Source organism: Bos javanicus, chromosome 13 (genome assembly GCF_032452875.1).
Source record: "Bos javanicus breed banteng chromosome 13, ARS-OSU_banteng_1.0, whole genome shotgun sequence".
In the NCBI taxonomy this organism is placed as follows: Eukaryota; Metazoa; Chordata; class Mammalia; order Artiodactyla; family Bovidae; genus Bos; species Bos javanicus.
The window spans coordinates 47890221-47916951 of record NC_083880.1 but is presented as its reverse complement, the minus strand read 5'-3'; the positions used below and the strand labels follow the sequence as shown (position 1 = coordinate 47916951).

General features: G+C 41.5%; 1 long non-coding RNA gene across 1 annotated transcript in view; it reads right to left on the bottom strand.

Annotated features, from left to right (window-relative positions):
• Nucleotides 1-6065: 6065 nt before the first annotated feature.
• LOC133259304 (uncharacterized) overlaps nucleotides 6066-26731 on the bottom strand; it is a 28213-nt gene continuing 7547 nt past the window's right edge. The window contains exon 2 of the long non-coding RNA XR_009740357.1: nucleotides 6066-13697. This is a non-coding gene — a long non-coding RNA (uncharacterized LOC133259304). The remainder of the gene's footprint in view (nucleotides 13698-26731) is intronic.

Here is a 26731-nt window from a genome sequence, read left to right as displayed (position 1 = left end):
AAAGCTTCTTCAGTGATTATCAGACAGAAATATCTAAACGGCAAAGTTGATGAACAGGATAGAAACCAATATCAGATTTAACCATCAAGTAATACTCAACTGCTTCTTATCCATGAGGGCCAGGTATATACACAGCATGAGAATTTTTCAAAAGTGATAGTGTAAATATAGACAGTTATCCATGGTTATAAGAGGTGAGAAGAATTTGAGACACTGAAACCTAAAGATAACTTATAATGAAACACATTTTTTTTAGAGTTTTTGTGGAGTCACTGAAACAGGAATTCTCTCTTCTCTCTCTCAGGGATAGACCAGATCTGATGGGAGAGATTTGAGGAGCCTGTGACTGAACTCATTTCCCATAGAAATCAGGATTTCTGGTAATGTTATAACATGTTGAAAAGCACAACATTTTCTCACATGGTGTATCTTACTTGGATTATTTATATTCTCTTCCTTAATATGAGAGATGAAAAGAATAAAATTTTCAAGATTTACCTTTGTAATCAATTTTGTATTGTTTTTAGTAGATTCCTTAACATACAGTTAGTACACGCAACAACAAGCATCATTTTGAGCAAAAGATGTCAAGCCCAAAATTATGCCATACTGAATTTTTTCATTCATATAAAGTTTAAGACAGGCACAATTAATCAATAGTGACAAAAATCATAACAGCCTTTGTTGTTATCCTTTAAAATTAATTTTCCAACAACAATTTTCCAGGGAGAACATATTTTGAACTTTCAAACTTGGTCTTGTTTCACATGCTTCTTAGTAATTGTCTTCAACTCATCTCTGAGGATGCTCTGGGGTTCCATGGGAGACTGGAGTCCTGCCTGTTGTCTCTGATGTGCTTGGTGGGTACAGTATTTCCTTGTCTGGACTGGCTCCACCTGGTGAGTACTTGCCTCACCTCTTCTCCAGGGTGGACCTATTTCCAAAGTCTCTCAAACACCCATGCACCCCACACTGCTGTAGGAGATACTCTGACCATGAACCAGAATAGAACAACTGCTACCACAGGACTAGGACTATGGGACATCCTGCAGGCCTGAATACCTGTGGGCATAATGTTAGATTCAATTCACTGATTATTAGAAACATTGTCTGATTTTGAGTGCTCCCCAAGCAGACCTTGAGACAAGGTGTTGGGAGCAAGTCATTTATTGTGGGAGTGACTCCAGGAAGCTCAGTGCCAGAGGAGGGAGAAAAGGTAGATTAATAAGCAAGTCACAGTTTAGAGTAATTTGGGCTCAATTTGCCCATGAACCCTCTGTGAAAGGGTGTAGAACATATCTCAGACACATCACTCTGAGGGATGGGGAAGCTTGAGGCCGGTATGTGTTGTTATAGACTGAATCTCTGTCTATACAGATTCAAATAGCTGAGTTTACACAACATTTTAAAGCAATTATCCTCAAAAAAAAAAAAAAAGCTGAGTTGAAAAGCTCTAACTCTGGGTATGGCTGTATTTGGAGATGGGGCCTTAAGGAAATAATTAAGGTTAAATGAAGTCACAAACATGGGGATTACTAATCCTGGTACGATTAGTGTCCTTATAAGAAGAGATACCAGAGCTCTTTCTCTCCCTCTCCCTCTGCCCACCCTTGCTGAGGAAAGCCTATGGAGGGACATGGTAAAAAGGCAGCCATCTGCAAATCAGAAAGCGAACCCTCATCAGGAACTGAATTGGCCAGAATCTTGATCTTGGACTTGTATCATCCAGAACTGCAAGAAAATTGATGCCTGTGTTTTAAGCCATACACTCTTTTGTTACTATTTTGTTATGACAGCCTGAGGAGACTAAGACCTGGGCTGTCTTCCATTCTTAATGGCTGATGGTTGCCCTTGAAGGCGCTGCAATTGGCTTGAGGTAGAAAGTTTCTCAGCACACCAGGCCTCCCTGTCTATCACAAATTCCCAGAGTTTACTCAAACTCATGTCCATTGAGTTGGTGATGCCATCCAACCATCTCCTCCTCTGTCATCCCCGTCTCCTCCTGCTTTCAATCTTCCCAGAATCAGGGTCTTTTCAAAAGAGTCAGTTCTTCACATTAGGTGGCCAAAGTATTGGAGCTTCAGCTTCAGCATCAGTCCTTCCAATGAATATTCAGGACTGATTTCCTTTAGGATTGACTGGTTTGATCTTCTTACAGTCCAAGGGACTCACAAGAGTCTTCTCCAACACCACAGTTCAAAAGCATCAATTCTTCAGCACTCAGCTTTCTTTATGGCCCAACTCTCACATCCATACACAACTACTGAAAAAACCATAGCTTTGACTATATGGACCTTTGTTGACAAAGTGATGTCTCTCCTTTTTCATATGCTAGCTAAGTTGGTCATAGTTTTTCTTCCAAGGAGCAAGTGTCTTTTAATTTCATGACTGCAGTCACTGTTCTCAGTGATTTTGGAGCCCAAGGAAATAAAGCCTGTCACTGTTTCCATTGTTTCCCCATCTATTTACCATGAAGTGATGGGAACAGATGCCATGATCTTAGTTCCTTGAATGTTGAGTTTTTTCACTCTCTTCTTTCACTTTCATCAAGAAGCTCTAGTTCCTCTTCACTTTCTACCATAAGGGTGGTGTCATCTGCATATCTGAGATTACTGATATTTCTCCTTGCAATCTTGATTCCAGCTTGTGCTTCATCCAGCCTGGTATTTTTCGTGATGTACTGTGTGTATAAGTTAAATAAGCAGGTGACAATATACAGCCTTGACGTACTCCTTTCCCCATTTGGAATCTGTCCATTGTTTCATGTCCGGTTCTACCTGTTGCTTCTTGACCTGAAACAGGTTAAAGCCCAGGAAACCACAGTGAGGGTGAGATTAGGGGGTAATAGTGCATGCTGTTGGGTAGCTGGGTTTGTGAGCTCATCTTAATTACTCCTGCCCTCTCCCAGAAGAGGTAGAATCATAGACAGAGAAAGGTTTTCCTGTGTGCTGTTATAATGTTCCTGTATTTGTATCTTTGCATTGAGTCTACAGTTATTTTACTGGGCTTTATCAAAGACACTATATTCTTCTAGAAGGGAGAAGAATCATAACATTCAAGCAGTTGAAAATGTTATTTGCTGTCACCTCTACCATTCCTGCACATGAACCAGAGATGGAGGGACTAACACTGGAGAGAAGTCATAAAGCCACCCTGGCTAGGACCCTTCTTTCCTCTAGATGACAGTTCTTCATTGCTGTCTGTAGATTAGAATTCGTGTCCCCATATTAACTAAAGGGATTCTATTCAACTTGTGTTCAGAAATATGTGCTGTATGAGTCTGTATTTAGTGACACAAAAAGAGCAGTAGAGAACCAAGGAATACTGGGGCCTTTGGGGAGAGCTCAGACTCCAGGTATCAGTAGCATTTCTGAGGCTGTTGTCTGCTTATTCCTGGAGGGCCCTGCAGGGTTGCCAGCCAGAGGTGTATTTTTCCCTCTGCCTTCCCTTCTCTGATGCATGGTCCTTGTTCCAGGCTGATCACATTACTAGAGGGTTCTATTTTTATAGACTAACCTTGAATGACTTGGGTTGCCTCGCTAATACGGATCAAATAATTGATTTACTTAAAACATGACTTCTGCTTTATCTGCCTCATCAGTGAGCGAGACTGCCAAAAGAACACCTGCAGCATATGGTGAGAAAGCTGAAAAGCCCCCTCCGTTTTCAGGAAAGGCAGCTACATTGTAGCCTGTGCACAACAGATGCCTGTGCTCCTAAAATCTGCATGTTCTGTAATTTAAAATAACTGTACTGAGCTGATTCCAGGAACATATCATCTGATGCAGAGAAAGGAACGAGCTCTTCTTGCAGCTCAACCACAGAAGACAAGAGTATCTCCAATTCCCATGCCTTCTGGAGCTTCCCTCAGCAGCTGCAGGACAATTGGCTTCATAGCTGTTCCCTCTTTTTTTTGTCTTTTCCCCACCTTCACCATCCCCTGACATCCCTGTTTTTCTAGACAAAAGTTCTTATATTTAAGTTTAAGGATTCCCTGTGAAACTATAGCTAGAGAAGAGGTGGCAAGGTGATTTATTCAGCAACGTTTCCTGCATTGTTCCCTTTTCTCAAACAAGTCCTTTAAAATTTTTCTAGTGAGGAAAATATTTAGTCCCAAACTCTTCATTCAAGATGAAGTCAACAAGTCTTAGAAAAATTGTGCAAGATTTTTTAACTTAATTCAGGATAAAGTTAGATTTGTTCATCTTTTCTGAGCATAACTTATTGAATGAATTAGTGTGTGAATCACCTTTGTGATTAAAAGATTTTGTTCTTAAAAGAAGTTAAGAAGAGTTTGGCCAGGTCATGTGGCATTGACTATATGTCCCTTTGTCGTCACCCTCTGATACTGCTATTACCAAATTGTTAACAACAGTGATTTGATTCAACCATACTCTGAATAAAGTTGTATTATAGTTTTGTAATAAATGCTGTACAACTAACTACACATAGTATCAGTAATATAATATTTAGTGTTATAGATAATACAATACGGGCTTCCCAGGTGGCTCTAGTGGTAAAGAACCCACCTGCCAATGCAGGAAACATAAGAGACACATGCAGGTTTGATCCCTGGGTCAGGACGATCCACTGGAGGAGGGCAAGCAACTCACTCCAGTATTCTTGCCTGGAGAATCCCGTGGACAGAGGAGCCTGGTGGTCTACAGTCCATGGGGTTGCAAAGAGTTGGACATGACCGAAGCAATTTAGCATACACACACATAATACAAGACAAAGTTATGGTAGATTCAGTGCCCATAGATTATAAGCCAGTAATTGAAGAGAAATGCAGAATTAAGGGATGAAGGAGAGAAAAAACTAATAATGCGTCAATTTCTTAAACCTGTGTATTTTCTGGGCTTCTTGAAACGGTGCAGGAGGTGGTTAACCCACCAAGTTAGTGCTGAATAAAGCCAAGGCAGACCATTCTGCAGGCTTTCCAGCAAGGATTCAACGACTGTAACATCATCTTTGTTTCACTGATCAGGTAACTGATAGAGAGGTTAAGCTGATCATCTAAGGTTCTACACTGTGAGTCAGTTACAAAATCAGCATTTGAACCAAGCAGCACCTGACACTCAGGGGGATGTGCCAGTTAGATCTTCCGTGAATCAGCAGCTTTGCAGTATTCTGAGTGTGATCCTTCTTTTTCTCATATTCTGAATGTTAATGTAACCCTTGGTTTTTCAAAAGTTTCTTCTCCAGAGAATAAAGAGTTTGAATACAGAATAAACACATAAATCCCACAAGGCAAGGTTTTTCCTGAAGGAACAGCTCTTAGGAATGGAAAGACTTCAGTCAAATCAGTCTTGACCTCCCGCATGACTTTTTGTCCTGATGAAATCAGATTTAAAATTATGCCAGTTTTAGCCCTTCAGGGCTGAAAAAAAGAGAAAGAGATTGAGAGAGAAATAGCCCATTGGTTTCTCTTTTTTCTCCCATAGGGCAGGCAGTTTATGAACTGAAAGCCACATTCTAGGAGAGCTACCTTTTTTAGTGGAGACTTAAAGGAAAGTTTCCTCCCACAGGTCCACATCCTGGTGTGTCCTACCCTAGGCACGTGTATGTATTGAAAAAGTACATGTGTACATATTTTTGTAAGCCAATTCCTTGCACTATGTCCTGCAGATGAATTAAAGTCAATTAAATAATAACACAAGTCCAGGTATTCCAACCTGACCCATGACCCTGTGTGTGACTCAGGGTCAGTACCTGCGGGTACTCAGGGTGCAACAGGCTGCTGCAGCCTGAGACACACAACACCTCAGCTTCATAGGATCACAGATGACTGAGTTGCAGCCTTCCCCCCAACCCCGAGAATCTTCTCTTCTTTCAAATTGAAAACTTGAAAAGAGACAACTTCTAGCTTGGTTACCTCTTGGGTCAATCGTCTCCCTCATATACAGTGAGCAACAAGCCAGTTCAGAGAAGCAACATAAACTTTCCAGTTAGAGCAAGGTTCATATCCTGCCCCTGTCACTTAGTAGTAAGGGACTTTGGGCAAATTACTTAATTGTTCCAGTGTCCTGGTTTGGGTTCATTGAAAGCAGATTCCGAGGCCAAAATTCAAGTGCAAGTAGTTTATTTGGCTGATGGTCCAGGAAATACTAACAGGGGAGGGGAGAAAATTATATCAGAAAGGGAAGGCAGACAAAATTGAAGAAGGTGTTGTTGGAGAGGAAGATATTTTCCTCTACCTTCTAGGTTCTTCTGGCTGGGCTAAGAATTAAATTGACATGAAAGAGATTAACAGGAGAAAATCAAACAAAAGTTTGATAACGTTTTTACATGGGAGAGACACAGAAAAACCAAAATGGCTGACGCCCTCACCTTAAACACCATCTTCAGCCAAAGACAAAAGAGGATGTTTAGGCAGTGGGTTGGGCCTTCAAAGGGGAGGAAGGTAATTCATGGAGATGGAAAAGCAAACGTTTGGTAAATAAACATTTGCTGGGCCAGGCAGAGACAATGGACAGAGTGGACTCTGATCTCAAAGCCCTGTTCCCCTACAACACCCTGTCCATATTCTTTGCAGAGATCTCCAGAGATAGCTCTAGTCCCAGAATAAGCCCTCTATCAAAAAATTTTCAAGGCAATTAGAGGGAAAGTTTCTTCTCAGGTCTTTTGAGCCATGTTGATTGTTTTCAGTTTGAAATAATCCCACACCAAAGAGACACTTTAGGGTGGCAAGTTGTGCTCACCTACAGTGTTTTATCAACACGTCACCACTTGAGACAACTGGAGCTTGACCTCACTGGAGACTCTGAGAGACCACGCAGGACACACACCTAAGAGTTTACCCAATCACAAGGCAAAGGGATTGGGTCTTTACCAGACATTGCCTGAGGGCTGCCTGGGGGCCAGGGGAACATTGATTCCTTGGCACTTGTGTTCTGTCCCCCTCCTTCCACATGGAAAGACAGACTCTGGCAGCCGGAGAACACCCTCAGGAAGGTAATGTAAGTGTGGGCAGTTGGAACTCTGCTGCAGATAAGTGTGAAGGGATGTGGGCAGAGCTCACACAACTACTACACCCAGCTGTGTTTCCTGTCTCTAATACCCACCAGGGCCCACACATAGCATGCTTCAAGCCGTGGAAGCCACTATGACTATAGCCAGAATCAAGTGGGGAAGCTGAGGGAAGGTGTGGTAAACTGAGTAAGCTCCTCTCCCACAATGTTTATATCCTAGTCCTCAGGACCTGTGAGTATGTTACATTACATGGAAAAAAGGGACTTCACAGATGTGATTAAATTAAGAATCTTGAAATGGAAAGATTATCCTTCATTATCCAAGTGGGTCCGGTGTCATCGCAAGGGTCTTTGTAAGAGGGAAGCAGGGGGTTAGAATCAGAAAGGAGGTGTGATGATGGGAACAGAAGATCAAGTGATACGGGGCCATGAGTCAAGGAATGCAGGCAGTCTCTAGAACCTGTAAAAGGCAAAGAAATGTGAGCTCCCCTAGGACCTCCAGAGGAGAGGAATGCAGCCCTGCTGACCCATCTTAATTAAGCAAGGAGGCATCATACAGGCTGCCTCTCATACTTTAGCACCCTAACTAGGCAGACCAAAACTTACAGCTGTAAATGACTCCTGGTTAAGAAATCAAAATCTAAGGACAACGTATCACAGCCAGCTAGCTAGTCTTTCCCAACTAAGGCAATCACTTAAGCTCAATTAATCAAATCATCTCCTTGCTTTACTTTCACCTTTTCTCTATGAAAGTCTTTCTCTGAGCCCCTGTCATGGCAGCGCCCCTAACCACTTCCGGTTTGGTGCTAATTCGAATTTGTTTTTGCTCAAATAAACTCTTAAAATTTCTAACACGCCTCAGTTTATCTTTTAACAATTCTGACATGCAGCACTCTAAGATAATAAGTTTTTGTTGTTGTAAGCCACCAAACTGGTGGTAATGTGTCACAGCAACTGTAGGAGACTTAATATAGAAGGACTCACTAGGGATAAACATAGGGAACACATAATATTTCCTATGAGCAGACACTAAACCCTTGAAGTTTAACTTCTTTAATCCTTAAAACAACTGTAGGTATATTTAACACACGGACTTTAACTCATTTTACCATACTGAATGCCCTTTTATACCTCTTCTTTTCTATAGCTTAATGATAAAAACCTTTAACTTGATCATTATGGTTTCCTGAGGCATACAATCAATTCTTCTCTGGAAAAACATCTGATGGCAAAACCTTCTTCTCCTTGCCAACAAAAGAGTGAAGGCTGATACAGTTCCACTTGATGCAGGTGGAATAAAAATTGGCCAAGCTCCTTTAAATCCTCTTGATTACAGGTGAATGTATTTTCCCTTTGCAGTTTGCTCTGGCTTGGTAAAGTCATTGAATTATTCAGAGGAAGGCTCCACAGTATTTTTACCGTAGAAGTTGCAGCTTAGACAAAAATCTACTTCCATTGTCTCCAATAATGAAGTTTCCAGGCTGAAGCAATAGAAATGTCAGCGATGTGACATCCCTGGAATCCATTCTCTGTTCTGAAAGGAAAGCTAGATTTGAGTTTTAGATTGTTGGAGAATGAAGATCCTCCACTAAAGCTGCATCACCAGGAAAATCCACCAGAGACTCTAGGTCAATGAACATATTGATGTGGTAAAATTATCATGATGATAACAATGAAACTTTTTTCATTCTGGGAAACTTCTTGGAATTTGGGGAAAGAATCTCTATTTACTTGCCAATCAGTATGCTGTTATATTAATATCTCTTTCTCTCCCCCTTTGTGGTTCACCTGTTTCCAAATAATGCTAACCATAAGGGGGAAAGACAACTGTACTAACACTTCATTAAGAAAGAAAGAAAGAATGATAACTTATTATCAGGAAAGTCATTTAGCCGAGACTTTTAGAAACAGATAAGCAACACCATAAAGAGGGAAGCAAAGGTTTATTTAACTTAGGGTTTTATGGAAGATTCGGGGTTTTACTGCATCAGTTTCCTACCTGTTACTTTATCTGTCTTCCTTTTTTGGCTGTAAAGTCCTCAGGATAAGCCACCAGCCTTATTTATCTTTGTTTCTCCAAATCCCAGGCAGTTCCGGACACAAAGGTGTTTACTGAATGGAATAAGTTGACTCACTGTATACATTCATACATGAGTACATAGAAGTTCAGATTGTAGCTGAGTGCCCAGTGCGGAGCTTGGCAGAGAGCCTAGTGATCACTTGTGAAGTATTAATTTGACAAGTAAAGCTGTGAAACCCAACAGCCCCTCCTCCAGGACTCTCAGAATAGCCTGCCCTACTTTGGTGAGTTCACCAGCCCACATGTTACTGAACTCCTCCATTCTGGTTCCCCAAGTAGCAAAGCCAATCTAGGTGTTATGGGTGTTATGGTGAAGGAAAGCACAGAGTTTATTTGCAGGATACCAAGCAAGGGAGTAGGAAACAAGGCTCAGATCCATGCTAATGTGGTCTTTGAGTCAGTAGGTATTTAAAAAGGAAGAAGAAAAAGGCTAAGATTAACAATTTTCTTGTGATATTTCTTAGTCAAGATTTGGGAGTCAGGGTATCTCTGGCTTTCAATTCTCAGGCCAAGTGGTCAGCCAAGGCTCAGGGGTCCATTAACTCATCTTGCCCTGGAGACAAACTGAGTTTGTATGTTAATGATTGGTGTCTATAATAGCAATTTTAGTACATTAAATATGTTATTGACAATAGCAATTTTAGTCATCTGACTGGTTTATTAGTATCCAGTTAGTATAGGATTGAAGTTAGAAGGGACAAAGAGAGAACACAGTTTGGGGTAGAGAGATTAATCATAAACTCATGGAACAATGGACTGGTTCAAATTGGGAAAGGAGTGCATCAAAGCTGTATATTGTCACCTGCTTATTTAACTTTTTCGCAGAGTACATCATGAAAAATGCCGGGCTCTATGAAGCACAAGTTGGAATCAAGATTGTGGGGAGAAATATCAATAACACCAGATATGCAGAAAACACCACCCTAATGGCAGAAAGCGAAGAGGAACTAAAGAGCCTTTTAATGAAGGTGAAAGAGGAGTGTGAAAAAGCTGGCTTAAAACTCAACATTCAAAAAATGAAGATCATGGCATCCAATCCCATCACTTCATAACAAATAGATGGGAAAACAATGGAAACAGTAACAGACTTATTTTCTTGGGCTCCAAAAGCACTGGAGATGCTGACTATAGCCATGAAATTAAAAGATGTTTGCTCCTTGGAAGAAAAGCTATGACAAACCAGATAACACATTAAAAGGCAGAGATATTACTTTGCCAACAAAGGACTGTATAGTCAAACCTATGGTTTTTCCAGTAGTCATGTACAAATGTGAGAGTTGGACCATAAAGAAGGCAGAGCACCAAAGAACTGGTGTTGGTGTTGGAGAAGACTCTTGAGAGTCCCTGGGACTGCAAGGAGATCAAACTAGTCAATCCTAAAGGAAATCAGTCCTGAATATTCATTGGAAGGACTGATGATGAAGCTGAAGCTGTAATACTTCTAATGTAATACTCATTAGAAAAGTCCTGGATGCTGGGAAAGACTGAAGGCAGGAGGAGAAGGGGATGACAGAGGATGAGATCGTTGGATGTCATGATTCGCTCAATGGACATGAGTCTGAGCAAGCTCTGGGAATTTGTGATGGACAGGGAAACCTGGCATGCTACAGTCTATGAGGTTGCAAAGAGTCAGACACGACTGAGCGACTGAACAACCACAAGGGAACTGGACTTTGGTGGGACTTGGTTTCACATGCTCAGTCATTGCAGTGCAATTTAACAACTATTCCCTGTGCTCCAAGGGAGACATGAAGAATGAGATAGCTATTCAGTTCACAACCTGCACAAAATAGTTTGACTCCAAGCACCAAATGCCTTTGCAGTGGTGTTCTGGCCCACTTTACAGGTAAACCAGTTGCAGAACAAGTAAAACACCCTCTAAAATACTCTTAGAACAAGAAATAGAGGTATAACAAAAACAGACAGGTTGTTAAGGAAGAGAGTGTGCTTATGAGGAAATACTACAGGCAAGGGATTAACCTGACCTTGAAAGGGGAAGAGAAAACGTGCTTTCTCCTTAAACCTAGAGTAAGAAAATGTTTTCAAAAACAGAACCACAGAAAAGATTGTACATCTCCAGTTTGGGAAGGTCACAAAGGAAAGAGAAGAGGTTGATTGGGTTTTAAGACCCAGGGATCTCTGATATCCTTGGGGCTAGTTCTGAGGTGCTTCTAGACAAGGTCATGATTTCTCAAGTAACCATGGAGATGACTCCTGGCTGGGTCACCTTGGGTGAGTTACTTGACCTCTCTATGCCTGTACTTTTGCATCTATATACATCATAGAGTTGTTATGAATTGATACCTGTAAAGGGTTTAGAATGATGCCTACCACACAGTAGGTACACTGTAATTATTTACCTGTTATTTGTTGCGTTGTTGTTAGAATAACTGAGCAAAGTAAAATTTCAGCCAATTGTTAGGCAACATTATCTCACACTTACATCAAACAAGCCAAACAAATAAAAAGGCAGAACACTAGAAAACTTTCATCACTGGCCTTTTAAAACACTTATACAAATATTATGCTACTTATAGTTCAGCTAAATACACTGTAGGGGAGGAAAAACTTCTGCTCTCTTACGTTCAGTACCTAAGGACTATGAATTAAACTGGCAAAAACTAGATAACATGATGGAAAAAAGTTCATACAGCAGCCAACAAAAGAAATGGTTAAAATTAAAGGCTTATATACCTAACTTAGTAGGGGAAAGGAAGAAAGGAGAAATTGCTTCTCTTTAAGGAAGACACGTGGATTTTTACAAGAAGAGATGGGAGATAAGTTTGGGATAATGTTTGTCTGTACAGATATAAGAGGTCTCTCTGTCTTCTTCAAAGCCACAAAACTCCCCTTTCCCAGACCAGGGGATTTATGATAACCTCATTTCCCAGACATTGCTGCTTTTAGTCAGATAAGAGAAGCTTGAAGAGGCTTTTTTCTGCATCTGTTTAATCTTAAATGTCTTCAGCTCAAAATCTTTATACTAACTCTGGGGTTCCAAGTGGGTCCCCAGAACATACATACAAAAAGTTAATGGATGCTCAGAATAAGATTTTTTTTTTCTTCTTTGAGATTATAATGAACATGGTCACACCACAAGTAGAGTCAGAAGTAAGACCGAAAATGCTTTGAAGCCTTGTTTGGTGATCCAAGATGATTAAAGAAAGCTAACACCTAATACAAATATAAAGTATAAATTTAAAATACCAAAAAAAAAATCCTTTTCAAACTTAAAAAAAAAATTTTATTGGAGAATAGTTGCTTTACAATATTGTGCTGGTTTCTGCCATAGAGCAACATGAATCAGCCACAGGTATACAGAATCCCCTCCCTCTTGAACCTCGCTCCCATCTCCCGCTCCATCCCACCCCTCTAGGTTGTCACACAGCACTGGGTTGAGCTCCCTGTGTGAGATACATGTACCCCAATGTTCTTGTTGCAGCACTTTTTTACAATAACTAGGATGTGGAAGCAACCTGGATGTCCAGTTACAAATGAATGGATACAGAAATTGTGGTACTTATATACAATGGACTATTACTCCGCTTTTTAACTACTTTTAAGGGAAAAAGCAGAGCCTTGGAACTTTTCGTTGTTTTTTCCTCCCTTGTTGCAAATTCATGTTGTGGTTCTGGTTGGGTGGCAGATAGCAGGTGTCACTATTGGCAGGTGGGCCTGCCAATAGCAGTCAGACAGGCGAGAATTTACTCCAAGGTGATGTTGGAGCAGATGGTGGCCACCCCTAAATATGCCACAATATACTGAAAATTTTGCATTGAAATTGCTTGAGAAGTAGTCATTGCAATAAGGAAACACTGAACCTTCTCTGTCTCCCTGAAAAGCAGGAAAGAAATCTCATGTGAAAGCTGTGCTCCCTGGATCTAGAAGTAGAAGGACACCCTTATTGTCAGTGATGGGGAATTCAGGGCTGAGAGCATGTGCAAAAAAACCTTGTTATTTCTTTAATTACTAAATTACCCTAAGCCCAAACTCTAATTTGAGTATTCACCAACTAAGTACCCAAAACCTAAGTTTCTCTGTCCTGTCAATTCCTCGCAAATTCATTGTTTCTCTGTTGAAAAGTACAAAAACTGCCTGCTGTAGCCACTTCTTAGGTACCATTTCTATGGAAACTTCATGTACATGAATTAAAATGTATTTCCTTTTCTTCTATTAACCTATCTCGTGTTGATTTTGTTATTAGTCCACAAGAACTCAAGAAAAGTAGAGGGATTTGGAAACCTCCTCCTCCCTGACAGTAATCACGTTTAGATACTGAGACACAGGTGGAAAGTGAGCGGTGAGTGGGTCACAGTAGCCTTTCTCTTTCCTCTTTCTCTCTCTTTCTGTCTATGACTCTCTCCCAACTTTTCCTTTGTTTTCATCTAGTCATCCTCAATGGGGTCAACCTCATCACCCGGTTGCCATAGTTGCTCCAGCCTCCTTACCTTCATCTCCGTACTGGTCCTCACCATGGCCATCTTCTTCTTCCTGCAGTCCACCTCCTGCTCCATTTCCCTCGTTAGCATACCATTAGCAGGGGTGTCTCATTCTCTGCCTCCTCTACAACTCCTTCTCCTTTCAGTCCTGGGCAGTGACCTTGGAGCTAGCGGTGCACACAGGGAATCCCAGGCAGGTCGGAAACTCTGCCGACAAGAAGCACAAAGTGGTGGCTGTGGAAGCTGGACCTGGAAACATCTCAAAGATGGCTTTGCGGAGTGACCAGTCTAATTCAACTCTTTCCATAATCGTCAGACCTCATACAAGAATCATTCAGAACATCCATATATGGACTTCTTACTTAAGGGTTTTTATGTTAGGGTTCACCTTTAAGGGGCCAGCCCAAAACATCCAGGAAAGAATATCCTGTGCTCCCCCCGATTCTGCCCTCTTAACTCCTTTAGATATTTTTATTGTTGGTGTTGTTCAGTTGCTCAGTCGTGTCTGACTCCTTGTAACCCCATGGACCACAGCATGCTAGGCTTCCCTGTTCTTCGCCATCTCCTGGAGTCTGTTCAAATTCATGTCCACTGAGTTAATCATGACATCCAACCATCTCATCCTCTGTCATCCCATTCTCCTCCTGCCTTCAGTCTTTCCCAGCATAAGGGTCTTTTCTAATGAACTACTCCACCCTATTTAATGTGAATTACTAATGTTAACATTAATGTGAAGATCAAATAAAACCATGTCTGTGAAAATGTCTTGAAGGCTTTAAAACACTCCGCTCCTGGACCAGGGTAACTTACTGAAATGTGAATTTGTTTTTCACTTTCCATTTTTATTCAGTCCTCAGCACCTGTAAGGTAAAAAGCAGCTCTTCCCATTTCCAGGGAAGGTTGAAGGTTGCTGAAGTTGGGGGTGGGAATGTGAGTGCCTTTGAGAGACCAAGGGGACAGTGGTACAGGGTGATTCTATTGGACGGGCTTTACCTAGATCCCCTCTCCAGGATCTACACAATCATCTCCTCAGCTGTCAGATAACCTCAGATAACCTTTTCTCTTCATTTTTAGAACAGAGACCTTTCAGTACATGGCCCAATAGAATTTCATCTTAAGCTATTTATATTCCCTACCCACATGTCTTAAACTGAAACCTCATAACCAGCCAAGAAGGAAATGTCAGGGATGGTCACATATGTCATGGTGATGACTTGGACCTCATTAGTAGGAGATAACCTGGGTGGCATAGGCACCACTCAAGCAAATGGATGCCAGCCAGTCAAAACAGATGCCTGTAAACAAGCTGTACTGGTTTATACCGGCAGCATCCTACCCTGCAGAAACCTGTATCACCAACTCTCCATAAAATCTCAGTGATGAGCACTGCCTTTGTTAAGTTACCCCAAAAAGCAAAATTTGAGAGAAAGACATGGGTGCTGGTCATCTATCTGAGAGGTGATTCCTGGAAGCAGAAGTGAGGGAATGGGGAGAATGAATCTAGGAAGGAAAAAAGCCAGCACAAGGGTGTTACTGAGCCCGTTGCCACTATGGGCAAGAGGCTCAGCCTTGCTGAGACCTTCTGAAGAAAAAGAGAAAGCACATCAGAAGTGATCCACTGGACAATGGAGGATGGACTTTTAGCCATTGACCCCATTCCCCATTAGATGCACACCATGGGGATCCCACAAAATGGGGATCTCCCATCACTTGAGCTCTGCCTCCTATCAGATCAATGGTAGCATTAGATTCTCATAGAAACGTGATCTCTACTGTGAGGTGTGCATGTGAGGGATCTAGGTTATGTGCTCCTTATGAGAATCTAATGCCTGATGATCTGAGGTGGAGTTGAAGAGGTGATGTTAGGATTGGGGAGTGGCTGCAAATATAGATTATCACTAGCAGAGAGGTTTGACTGTACAAAGACCACAGTAAATCAATTGCTTCCAGACTCATATCAAAACCCTATCAGTGAGTGGCAAGTGACAATTAAGCTGCATCTGTTGGCAGGCTTTATAGTGGCAAGTGAGTTAATGTACTTCAATTATACAGCTGCATCTGGTGGCAGTCTTTAAGTCATAATCCCACACCTATTTTAGTCCTTCTGTGGCCTGCCTATTATTTTATTTACTACTTCCATCTGTGCCTCTTTCCCACATTGCATACTTGTCTCAGTCACAGTTTTGGTAAGCCCACAAGCTAACCCTAACCAAAATGAGTAAAAAAACAAATGACTCTGTAGAGCTTCTTTGAAAAACAGCAGAGAAGAAGCAGCAGAAGACTCTAAGACTGCCAACAAAAAGAAAGCTGCATTTAAAAGAAATACAGAGTCCTACTTAAATTATGGGTTCATTGCAACAGGTGATTCATATTCTCCAAGCTTGCTTTGTATAATACGTGGCAACTGGCTATCCAACAAAGCCATGAAACTTTCAAAACTGCTTCGCCTCATGAAGACTAAGCACCCTGCATTAAAAGATAAGCCTTAGGAGTTTTTCAAAAGAAAAAACATGAACATGAAAAACAGAAGCAATTATTGAAGGCCACCACTTCATCCAATGTGTCTGCACTGAGAGCATCATTTTTAGCGGCTAACAGCAATGTTAAAGCTAAGAAGCTCTTTACTAATGGTGAGGAGTTGATCCTGCCTGCTGCTAAGGACAATGGCACCCCACTCCAGTGCTCTTGCCTGGAAAATCCCATGGACGGAGGAACCTGGAAGACTGCAGTCCATGGGGTCGCTGAGGGTCAGACACGACTGAGCGGCTTCACTTTCACTTTTCACTTTCATGCATTGGAGAAGGAAATGGCAACCCACTCCAGTGTTCTTGCCTGGAGAATCCCAGGGACGGGGGAGCCTGGTGGGCTGCCGTCTATGGGGTCGCACAGAGTCAGACACGACTGAAGCGACTTAGCAGCAGCAGCAGCTGCTGCTGCTAGGGACATGCATCATGGGCTTTTAGGAGAGGATGCAATTCAAAAGGTGGCATATGTTCCTCTTTCAGATAGCTCCGTAACTAGATGAATGGATGAAATAGCAGAGGATATTGAGACGCAACTCTTAGAGAGGATTAATGAGTCACTATGACATGTGATCTGGGCTTCCTAGGTGGTGCAGAACCCTCCTGCCAATGTAGGAGACTCAGGTTCAATCTCTGGATTGGGAGGATACCTTGGAGTAGGAAATGGCAACCCACTCCACTGTTCTTTCCTGGAGAATCCCATGGACAGAGGAGCCTGGAGGACTACAATCCATGGAGTCACAAAGAGTTGGATGTGACTAAGCATGTATCCACACATGGTATGAGATCCAGGTTGATAAGCTTACCAACATTGACAAGGCAACAATGCTTGATTTGTGTGATATATTTTTCTGGAGAATGTGCATGAGGATATGTTATGAGCACTTTTTTTGCCAAGCAACACCACAGTTGCAGAACTACTCAAGGCTTTAAATGATTACACATCAGAAAAACTGAATTGGTCAATTTTTAACTGACCCTTAATTCACGTCTATTTGTGCAGCTCTGTGAGGAGATGGATGCAGAGCACACATATCTTCTCATATACAGAAATAAGACGGCTTTCTAAAGGTAGATCACTGACCAGAGTTTTTGAGTTATGAGAGCCACTCCAGAATTTCTTTTAGGAAAAGTTACTACTGGCAGCACATTTCAGACACAGAATGGGTCATAAAACTTGCTTACTTGTATGATGATTTCACCCACTCTGGGAACTGACTCTCTCTCTTCAGGGGAGAATGACGACTGCGTTCAAGTGGGCAGATAAAGTGGCTGCATTCAAAGCCAAACTGGAATTACAGGGTGACAAGTGAACTTTGGGATTTTTGACATGTTTCAAGCATTAGCAGAGGGCCGTGAGCCAGGGCCTTCTTTCTCTCAGCTAGTACATGATCACCTATCTCAGCTTTCAAGAGTGTGAGCTTTACTTCCCAGCCACAGAAGACCCCCAAATTGTGAAGGAATGGATCTGTGACTCATTTGTGAATAAGCCAAGTCAATTGACTTTGTCTATGCTAGAAGAGGATCAACTGCTTGAGATTTCAGTTAAAAGTATGTTTGAAACAACTTCAAATTGTTACTAAGTCCAAACTCAGTGTGGAATGTTAAATTCATAAAATAAAATACATTAGGGATTCAAAAGAAACCAATTATACTGAAGAACATTTATCAAAGCATTTAAAACTTAACAGATGTTTGACATATACACTTATTTATTAATGTATTAAATATCAAAATCTCACTTCATGAATTGCAGCACGCCAGGCCTCCCTGTCCATCACCAACTCCCGGAGTCTACTCAAACTCATGTCCATCGAGTCGGTGATGCCATCCAGCCATCTCATCCTCTGTCATCCCCTTCTCCTCCTGCCCCTAATCCCTCCCAGCATCAGGGTCTTTTTCAATGAGTCAGCTCTTCACATGAGGTGGCCAAAGTATTGGAGTTTCAGCTTCAGCCTCAGACCTTCCAATGAACAGCCAGGACTGATCTCCTTTAGGATGGACTAGTTGGATCTCCTTGCAGTCCAAGGGACTCTCAAGAGTCTTCTCCAACACCACAGTTCAAAAGCATCAATTCTTTGGCGCTCAGCTTCCTTCACAGTCCAACTCTCACATCCATACATGACCACTGGAAAACCCATAGCCTTGACTAGACAGACCTTTGTGGCAAAGTTGCCTCTGCTTTTTAATATGCTATCTAGGTTGGTCATAACCTTCCTTCCAAGGAGTAAGTGTCTTCTAATTTCATGGCTGCAATCACCGTCTGCTGTGATTTTGGAGCCCCAAAAAATAAAGTCTTACACTGTTTCCACTGTTTCCCCATCTATTTCCCATGAACTGATGGGACCGGATGCCATGATCTTAGTTTTCTGAATGTTGAGCTTTTTTAAGCCAACTTTTTCAGTCTCCTCTTTCACTTTCATCAAGAGGCTTTTCAGTTCCTCTTCACTTTCTGCCATAAGGGTGATGTCATCTGCATATCTGAGGTTATTGATATTTCTCTACATTTCTCTCAAATCCTTGTCTCAGGGTTGGAATCTGACCTAAGATGGTACTCCTTCCTTCAAAGCCTGCCTCAAATTCCTCCTCCTCCACGATGTCTTCTCTGCTTTCCTCCATAGTTGGTTGACTCTGCCCATTGCTTGGGGCACACTCCTTGATGGTCACATTACTCACATTGCAGTAGTCAGTTTGCACAACAGGTGCAGGTTTTCTACTGCTGCTATGACAAATCACCACAACATTAATAAACAAAACAACCGCCATTTATAATCTCCCAATTCTGTAGGTCAGAAGTCTGGGTACAACATGGCCCAGTTGAGTCCTCTGCTCAATGTCTCACAAAGCTACAATCAAAGTGATGGCAAGGCTTCATTTCCTTCTGGAGGGTCTAGGGACAGACCACCTTTCAAGGCCATTTAGGCTGTTGGCTGAATTTAGGTTCTGTGATTGTCGGGTTCTCAGTTTCCTTTCTGGTATCAGGCAAAGGCCAGTCTTTGCTCCTTCAAGACTTCTTGCATCACTTCTTGTGCTTTCCATGTGGCTACCTCCAGCAAAAGCAGGTCAAGTTTTTCTTGTATTTCAAACCTCTCTGACTTTTCCTTCTGCCGCGTCTCTCTGACTACTGCTGGAGAAAGTTCTCTGTTTGTAATGGTTTGTGTGATTAGATTGGGCCCAGATAATCCAGAATAGCCTCTCTATCTTAAAGTCTTCATTGGTTCCATCTGGAAAGTCCCTTTCATTATGTAATATAGCATATTTATAGGTTCCAGGTATTAGGACGTGGACGTCTTTGGGGGCCATCCTGCCTACAACGAGTCTTCCCCACTGTATCAGTTACTCATTTCTTCATAAAGAAACCACCCCAAAATTCAGCAGTTTAAACTAACAACCATTTTATGTGCTCAGGATTCCACACTGGTGCTGGGCTAAGCTTTGTATTTCTTCTATTGAAGTCCCCAGTGGAACCTAGCCTCAACTGCCTACAGCAGGAAGCCATACTTGAAAATTGTCCTGTCTTCTCTTTCTCACACCCTCATTTAGGCTTTCTGTGAGCATCTCCTAAAGAAAGGGCTTGGACCCAAGTTTTTATTGTAGGACTGTTAGCATCACAGATTTAATATTTTCTTTTTTATTCTTGTTACTTCTTGGTTGTCTTCTTAGGGGATTTCAACCTGGTCTCAATCCATCTATAGGTATGTTACCTTTGCAAAATGTGTTCTGTTATTATTAAAACTATAACCAGACCCCACTTCTGCCTCACTTGATGGTCAACATTTCATGTCTTCTTATGATCAGAAATCAATCTAACTAGATTTGTCCTGCTCCAGCCATTTGTTGCCTTGCTGTTTGAGAAAAATTGTGCAATAAACTAAATAGACTTCATGCTGAGGCTATAGATTTTCATTTCCTAATTTTCTCTACTACATTCTGTATCTTCCTATTTTTTTCTAAACCCCTGGTCTGAACTTGAAAGCACTGGTTGGTAACCAATTTCCGTTCCTTGATGAAGAAACCCTTGTTTACATTTAGAGTTTCCTATTATGTTACTAAAGAGGCTAAGAGTCATTTCCTCCTTATGCTGTACGAGCAGTTTATATCCAGCTGCATCTATACACAACAATAGAACACTTACAGAAGTCTTAGGATCATAATCCTTCTGCAAAGCCAGATTCTAAACACAGAATGTTCTCAATTATGTGGAATCTAAAAAACAAACAAAACCCAAATTTATAGAAAAAGAGATAAGATTTGTGGTTACTGGAGGTGGAAGATGGGGAGTGGGGTAATTGGAAGAAAATGGTGAAAAAGTACAAATTTCCAGTTATAAGATAAATAAGTACTAGAGAAGTAATATATACAAAATTACAACCATAGTTAACATGTTATTTGGTGCATGTGAAAGTTGTTAAAGGAATAAATTTAAAAGTTCTCATCACAAGGGAAAAAAATTCATTTTATTCTTTTTTTTTTAATCTATATGAGATGATGGAGGATAACTAAACTTTTTGTGGTAAATGTTTCACAGTGCATTTAGGTCAATAATTATGCTGTGCATCTTAAACTTACACAGTGCTGAGTGTCAATTATATCTCAATAAAACTGGGGGGAGGGAATGAAAATGTTAAGTTTTGAGGGGCCACAATTTACCCTCTACTTTCAAAGAAAATATTCTTGTGTGGTAGAATTATGAGTAATTTACATTTTTTTCTCTTTAATTTTCTATACTTTTCAAAATTTTATAAACGTTATGTTTTATCTTTTTAGCCAGAGAGAAAAAAAGGGGATTTCTTAAAAACAATTTTTAATTATCCGATCAGTCTTTCTAACACTTAATCTTAAAAAAGATCCTCCTTGAGACTGATTGACCTGCTTCCTGTTAACCTGTGGCCAAAAGGTCACTTAGTGGCTGCTAGGGCCACTTCTAGATCTTGTCTTAAAGTGGAAACTCACAGACGCTGACTCTGAGTCAGGACTTAGTAGTGGTTTATGTGGGAGGCAATCCCAAGAAATCTCAGTGGGACAGAAGGTAGCCTGCCCAGGTCTTTTCAAGTGGGCTACCAGAGGGGCCTTTGGAAGCTTGGGCAGAACACAACTTGGAGTGTCCCACTGCAGGGAGAGGGAACTGACCTGCTAGCCAGACATCAAGGGCCACTCCCAAATGGGTGGGTGGTTCCTGAGCACTCTGGACTATCATGTGAGCCCTGGCAGCAGAAGAAGACCCAGGCCCCGCCCCCAAAGGAGTCAGTGAGGGCATACTGGTGGGCTACAGCTTCTGGCACAGGTGTAGTAGGAAAAAAATGAAATCGTGCACTTTGATCCCTAACTACCAAAACCACAGCCTCAACTAGCGCTATCACAGGACGCTAAAGTCAGCATCCTTGGAAACCTGATTTCAGGTAACAGGAATTATCTGTGGGAGTCCACACATTAATTCACTTCACTCAATAACATGTCAGAATTCTTTGATTGAAAGTGACAAAACCCAATTCTGATTGGTATAGACACTAAAGTGGGGGTGAGAGATTATTTTTTGTAATTCATCAACACAGAGTGAACAGTAGTGTCCTCTGTGATAATTGTCTTGTCCTGACTTCAATGTCACTGCTGGAGATTATAAAGTATAGGAATGTAAAGAGTGCTCTTCAGCAGGGAGATGCAAATTATAATAACAATGAACTCTGATTTCTGAGCCTTTGGATTGGCAAAATTTTAAAGTCTGAAAATATCAACTGTGGTGAGAGTGGAAAATCAGCAACAGGGCTGTTACACTTTGCCAGTGAGAGTGAAAATTGGAATGATTGCAATAGGAAGCAATTTTGCAGTACTTAATAAATTAATGTGTGCATAATGCCAACTCAACAGTTTCCTACTCAGTTATATGTATGACCAAGCAAGGTTTTTGCACATATGGGTCAGGCCATGTGAACTAGAGGGAAACAATAGAATGGGGAAGACTACAGATCTCTTCAAGAAAGTTAGAGATACTAAGGGTATATTTCATGCAAGGATGGGCACAATAAAGGACAGAAACAGCAAGGACTTAACAGAAGCAGAAGAAATTAAGAAGAGGCGGCAAGAATACACAGAAAAACTAGACAAAAAAAGGTGTAATGACCTGGATAACTACAACAGTGTGGTCAATTCACCTAGAGCCAGACATCCTGGAGTGTGAAGTCATCCTGGGCCTTAGGAAGCATTACTACAATCAAAGCTAGTGGAGGTGATGGAATTCCAGCTGAGTTATTTCAAATCCTATTTCAAATGATGCTGTGAAAGTGCTACACTTAATATGCCAGCAAATTTGGAAAACTCAGCAAAGGCCACAGGGCTGGAAAATGTCAGTTTTCATTCGAATCCCAAAGAAAGGCAATGCCAAAGAATGTTCAAACGGTACTGTGCTCATTTCATATGCTATCAGGGTAATGCTCAAAATTCTTTAAGCTAGGCTTCAACAGTACATGAACCAAGAACTTCCAGATGTACAAGCTGGATTTAGAAAATGTAGAAGAACCAGAGATCAAATTGTCAACATCTGTTGGGTCATAGAGAAAGCAAGGGAATTCCAGAAAAACATCAACTCCTGCTTCAATGACTATGTTAAAGCCTTTGGCTGTGTGGATAACAAGAAACTATGGAAAATTCTTAAACAGATGGGAATATGAGACCACCTCACTTGTCTCCTGTGAAGCAACAGTTAGAACCTTACATGGAACAACGGACTGACTCAAAATTGGAAAAGGTTATATATTGTTACCCTGCTTATTTAACATCTATGCAGTGTACATCATGCAAAATGCTGGGCTGGATGAATCCCAGGCTGGAAACAAGATTACCAGGAGAAATATCAATAGCCTCAGATATGCAGATGATACCACTTTAATGGCAGAATGCAAAGAGGATCTAAAGAGCCTCTTGATGAGGGTTTAAAGAGGAGAGTGAAAAAAGCTGGTTTGATTCCCAACATTCAAAACATGAAGATCATGGCATCCCAAGATCGTCCCATCACTTCATGGCAAATAGATGGGGAAAAAGTAGAAACAATGACAGACTATTTTCTTGGGCTCCAAAATCACTGTAGACGGTGACTGTAGCCATGAAATTAAAAGACACTTGCTCCTTGGAAGAAAAGCTATGACAAGCCTAGATAGCATATTAAAAAGAAGAGACATCACTTTGCCAACAAAGGTCCATATAGTCAAAGCTATGATTTTTCCATTAGTCATGTATGGATGTGAGAGTTGGACCATAAAGAAGGCTGAGCTCCAAAGAATTGATATCTTCAAATTCTGGTACTGTTGCAGGAAGGGGGACCCCTTCCAGGACCTGAAAGTGGGCTCTTGTCTAACACTCAGAAAGGAATTGTCCAAGGAGACGCATATGCTGACAAAGCAAGAGATTTTATTGGGAAAGTGTGCCCGAAGAGAGATCAGTAGAGTAAGAGAACCCAGGAGAACTGCTCTGCCACATGGCTCCCAGTCTCAGGTTTTACGGTGATAGGATTCGTTTCTGGGCTGTCTTTAGCCAATCGTTCTGACTCAGAGTCCTTCCTGGTGGTGTATGCCTTGTTCAACCAAGATGGATGCCAGCGAGAAGGATTCTGGGAGGTGGTTGGACACATGATGTCACCTTTTGACTTTTCCTTAACTCTTCTGGTTGGTAATTATTAGTTCCTTGTTCCTTATCAGGACTTCCTGTCGTAAAACAACTCATGCAAATGGTTACCAAGGTGCCTGGCCAGGGTAGGTGGTTTCAGTCAGTGTACTTCCCCTAACAGTGCTGGAGAAGACTCTTGAGAGTCCCTTGGACAGCAAGGAGATCAAACCAGTCAATTCTAAAGGAAATCAACCCTGAATATTCACTGGAAGGACTGATGCTGAAACTGAAGCTCCAATACTTTGGCCACCTGATGCAAATAGCCGGCTCATTGTAAGAAACCCTAATGCTGGGAAGGATTCAGGGTAGGATGAGAAGGCGGCAACTGAAGATGAGATGGTTGGATGGCATCATCGACTCAATGGACAAGAGTTTGAGCAAATTCCAAGAGATAGTGAAGGACAGGGATGCTTTCAGTACTGACATGCTGTGGTCCATGGGGTTGCAAAGAGTCAAACAGAACTTAGCAACTGAACAACAGCAATGTGTTTATAAACCTCTTGTGATAGTGAAGTGATAGACTACTGCAGGGCAAGTACAATCAGTGTTTGAATTAGAGCTCTTTTTTTTTTTTTTTCAGGAAAAAGATAAAAAGTATAATGGTGAGGGACTTCCCTGCCGATCCTGTGACTAAGACTCCACGCTCCCAGTGCACTCCTAAGACTTTTCATGCCAAAATGAAGATGGAAGATTCTGTGTGCTGCAACTAAGACTTACTTGCCAGAGTAAAATAAGTACTAAATAAATGACATGCATATTCCATAGACAGAATGCGGTCCATCTCAAAATGTGACAGTGGTCCCCAAGTATGGCATGATTACTTTTTATGGGCTGAGTAATTGCATATACTAATGAGTGAGATGACTATTTCAACTATTTGGGGCGGGGCGTGGATTTCTAGGAATTGAGCCACATTTTGGCCTTTTATGATTGGCCTCAGAACTGTCATGGCACCGGTGAGTGTGTCATTTAGCTAATGGATTATAATGAGCATGTAATGAGGCTCAAGGTCTACTGGAAGTCTAATCTTCTGCCGTCTTGGGTCTAATCTGCTCTAACCAGTTTTCATCATATCCTGTGTTTGTCAAAGGCTGTGTCATCCTTTTGATGTTGTGCTCTGCCCCCTTTCCTCCTATCTCAGCCATATTTGACTTTTAAAAAAAAAAAATAAATTTTAAGAAATCACATCAGAAACTATTGTGTAAGAATATTTAGTTCAGTATTTTAGAAAGACTTCTTGCTCAGTAGTGTCTGACTCTTAGCAACCCCATGGACTGCAGCCTACCAGGCTCCTCCGCCCATGGGATTTTCCAGGCAAGAGTACTGGAGTGGGGTGCCATCGCCTTCTCCGAATAATAAGCTTTAGAGAGTGAAATGCTTCATCATTCAGGATGACACAAGAGTGTCACATGAGTCCCAAGGCACAGTGCATCTGATGGAAAGTTCTCTTTCATCCTGGACCCTCTCTTCACCAGCATTTCTTCCAAAAACACAAGATAAATTCTGCACCACTGGATGAGACCACTCCACCTTTTTTTGTCTGGAAGTTGTGAGAAAGTGCAGAGGTGCAATTTTAAGATACTGAGATGGAACAGGATACTGTGGGGTCCTCTCAGCTACAGAGCGTTTCCATATCCCCAGTTTCTAGGACTAGGAGATAGTCTTCTTTAAGCCTCTTTGACCTTCCCTGAGTTCCAAAGGGCAGATTCAAATAGCCATTTATCAGGGAAGGGAAGGGATATGGAAACAAGGAGGAGCAGTCAAGAAACAATACTTCAGAGATAAAGCAAGGTCCTGCTTCCTCCTCAACAAATGCACATAACAATATTTTTGAGTTCTTCTGCAGAAACTAAGGCCCCACCCAGGTAAAGGATGATATCTTCAGGCTGAGCACAAGATTCCTGGAACACCACCATGTTACCTCACCTCCAACCAATCAGAAGAAAGTCACACACTCTGTTCATCCCCAATTTTGCCTTAAAAACTTATCCCAAAACCTTTGAGGTGTCCAGGGGTTTTGAGCATGAGCCATTGTTCTCCTAGCTTGGCCCTGCAATAAACCTTGCTCTGCTCCAAACTCTGATGTTTTGGCTTGTTAGACTTCACTGTGTCTTAGGTGTACAAACCTGTGTCTGGTAACAACACCTGATGAAAGTTACGCAAAACTGGCCCCCAGTCAAGTCTAGAGGGCATCATGGTTGTTAACAGAACAGATCACTTGTATCTTCCTATTTCTACAAGGTATTGTTAACCAAGGCCTCGGCATATTTGTTTTCATATTGCTAAGGAAGTTACTTATAAAGCCCTAATAGACACAATACAGTACGGAAAATTGCACAATTGCTTGACTTCTTTGAGTAAAACATTTGTAAGTCTGTATCTTAGAGCTTAGAGTCAAAGCCTTTATTGCCTTGCTTTAGTTAAAGCTGTGTGTGTGTGTTCATGTGCAAGGCTGTGATTTTAAGATTTTAAGATATTTTAATTGATTTTTATGGTATTTTCACAAGTTACATTTATTGTTGTGAAAAAATAATCAATACAAAGTGTAAAGTTGACAGAAAAAGGCCCTTGGCTGTTTCAACCACACCCGAGCCCCTCCTTTTTCTAAAAATAAAAATTGCTATTTAATGTGGTGTGTTTCCTCCAAACTGTTATCTATACAAGTAGACATGCTATGTAAGTATAGACACCAGCTTATCTGATGGCTCCGATGGTAAAATGTCTGCCTGCAATGTGGGAGACCCAGGTTCGATCCCTGAGTTGGGACAATCCCCTGGAGAAGGAAATGGCAACGCACTCCAGTATTCTTGCCTGGAAAATCCCATGGACAGAGAAGCCTGGTAGGCTATAGTCCATGGGGTCGCAAAGAGTCAGACACGACTGAGCGACTTCACTTTACTATAGACATGTGCACTAGAAATATTATCTTTAATATTAAAGCTTTGATATTGTCAGCTACACATTCGTGCTTGCCAAGGGCAATTGCTGGAGAAGGCAATGGCACCCCACTCCAGTACTCTTGCCTGGAAAATCCCATGGGTGGAGGAGCCTGGTAGGCTGCAG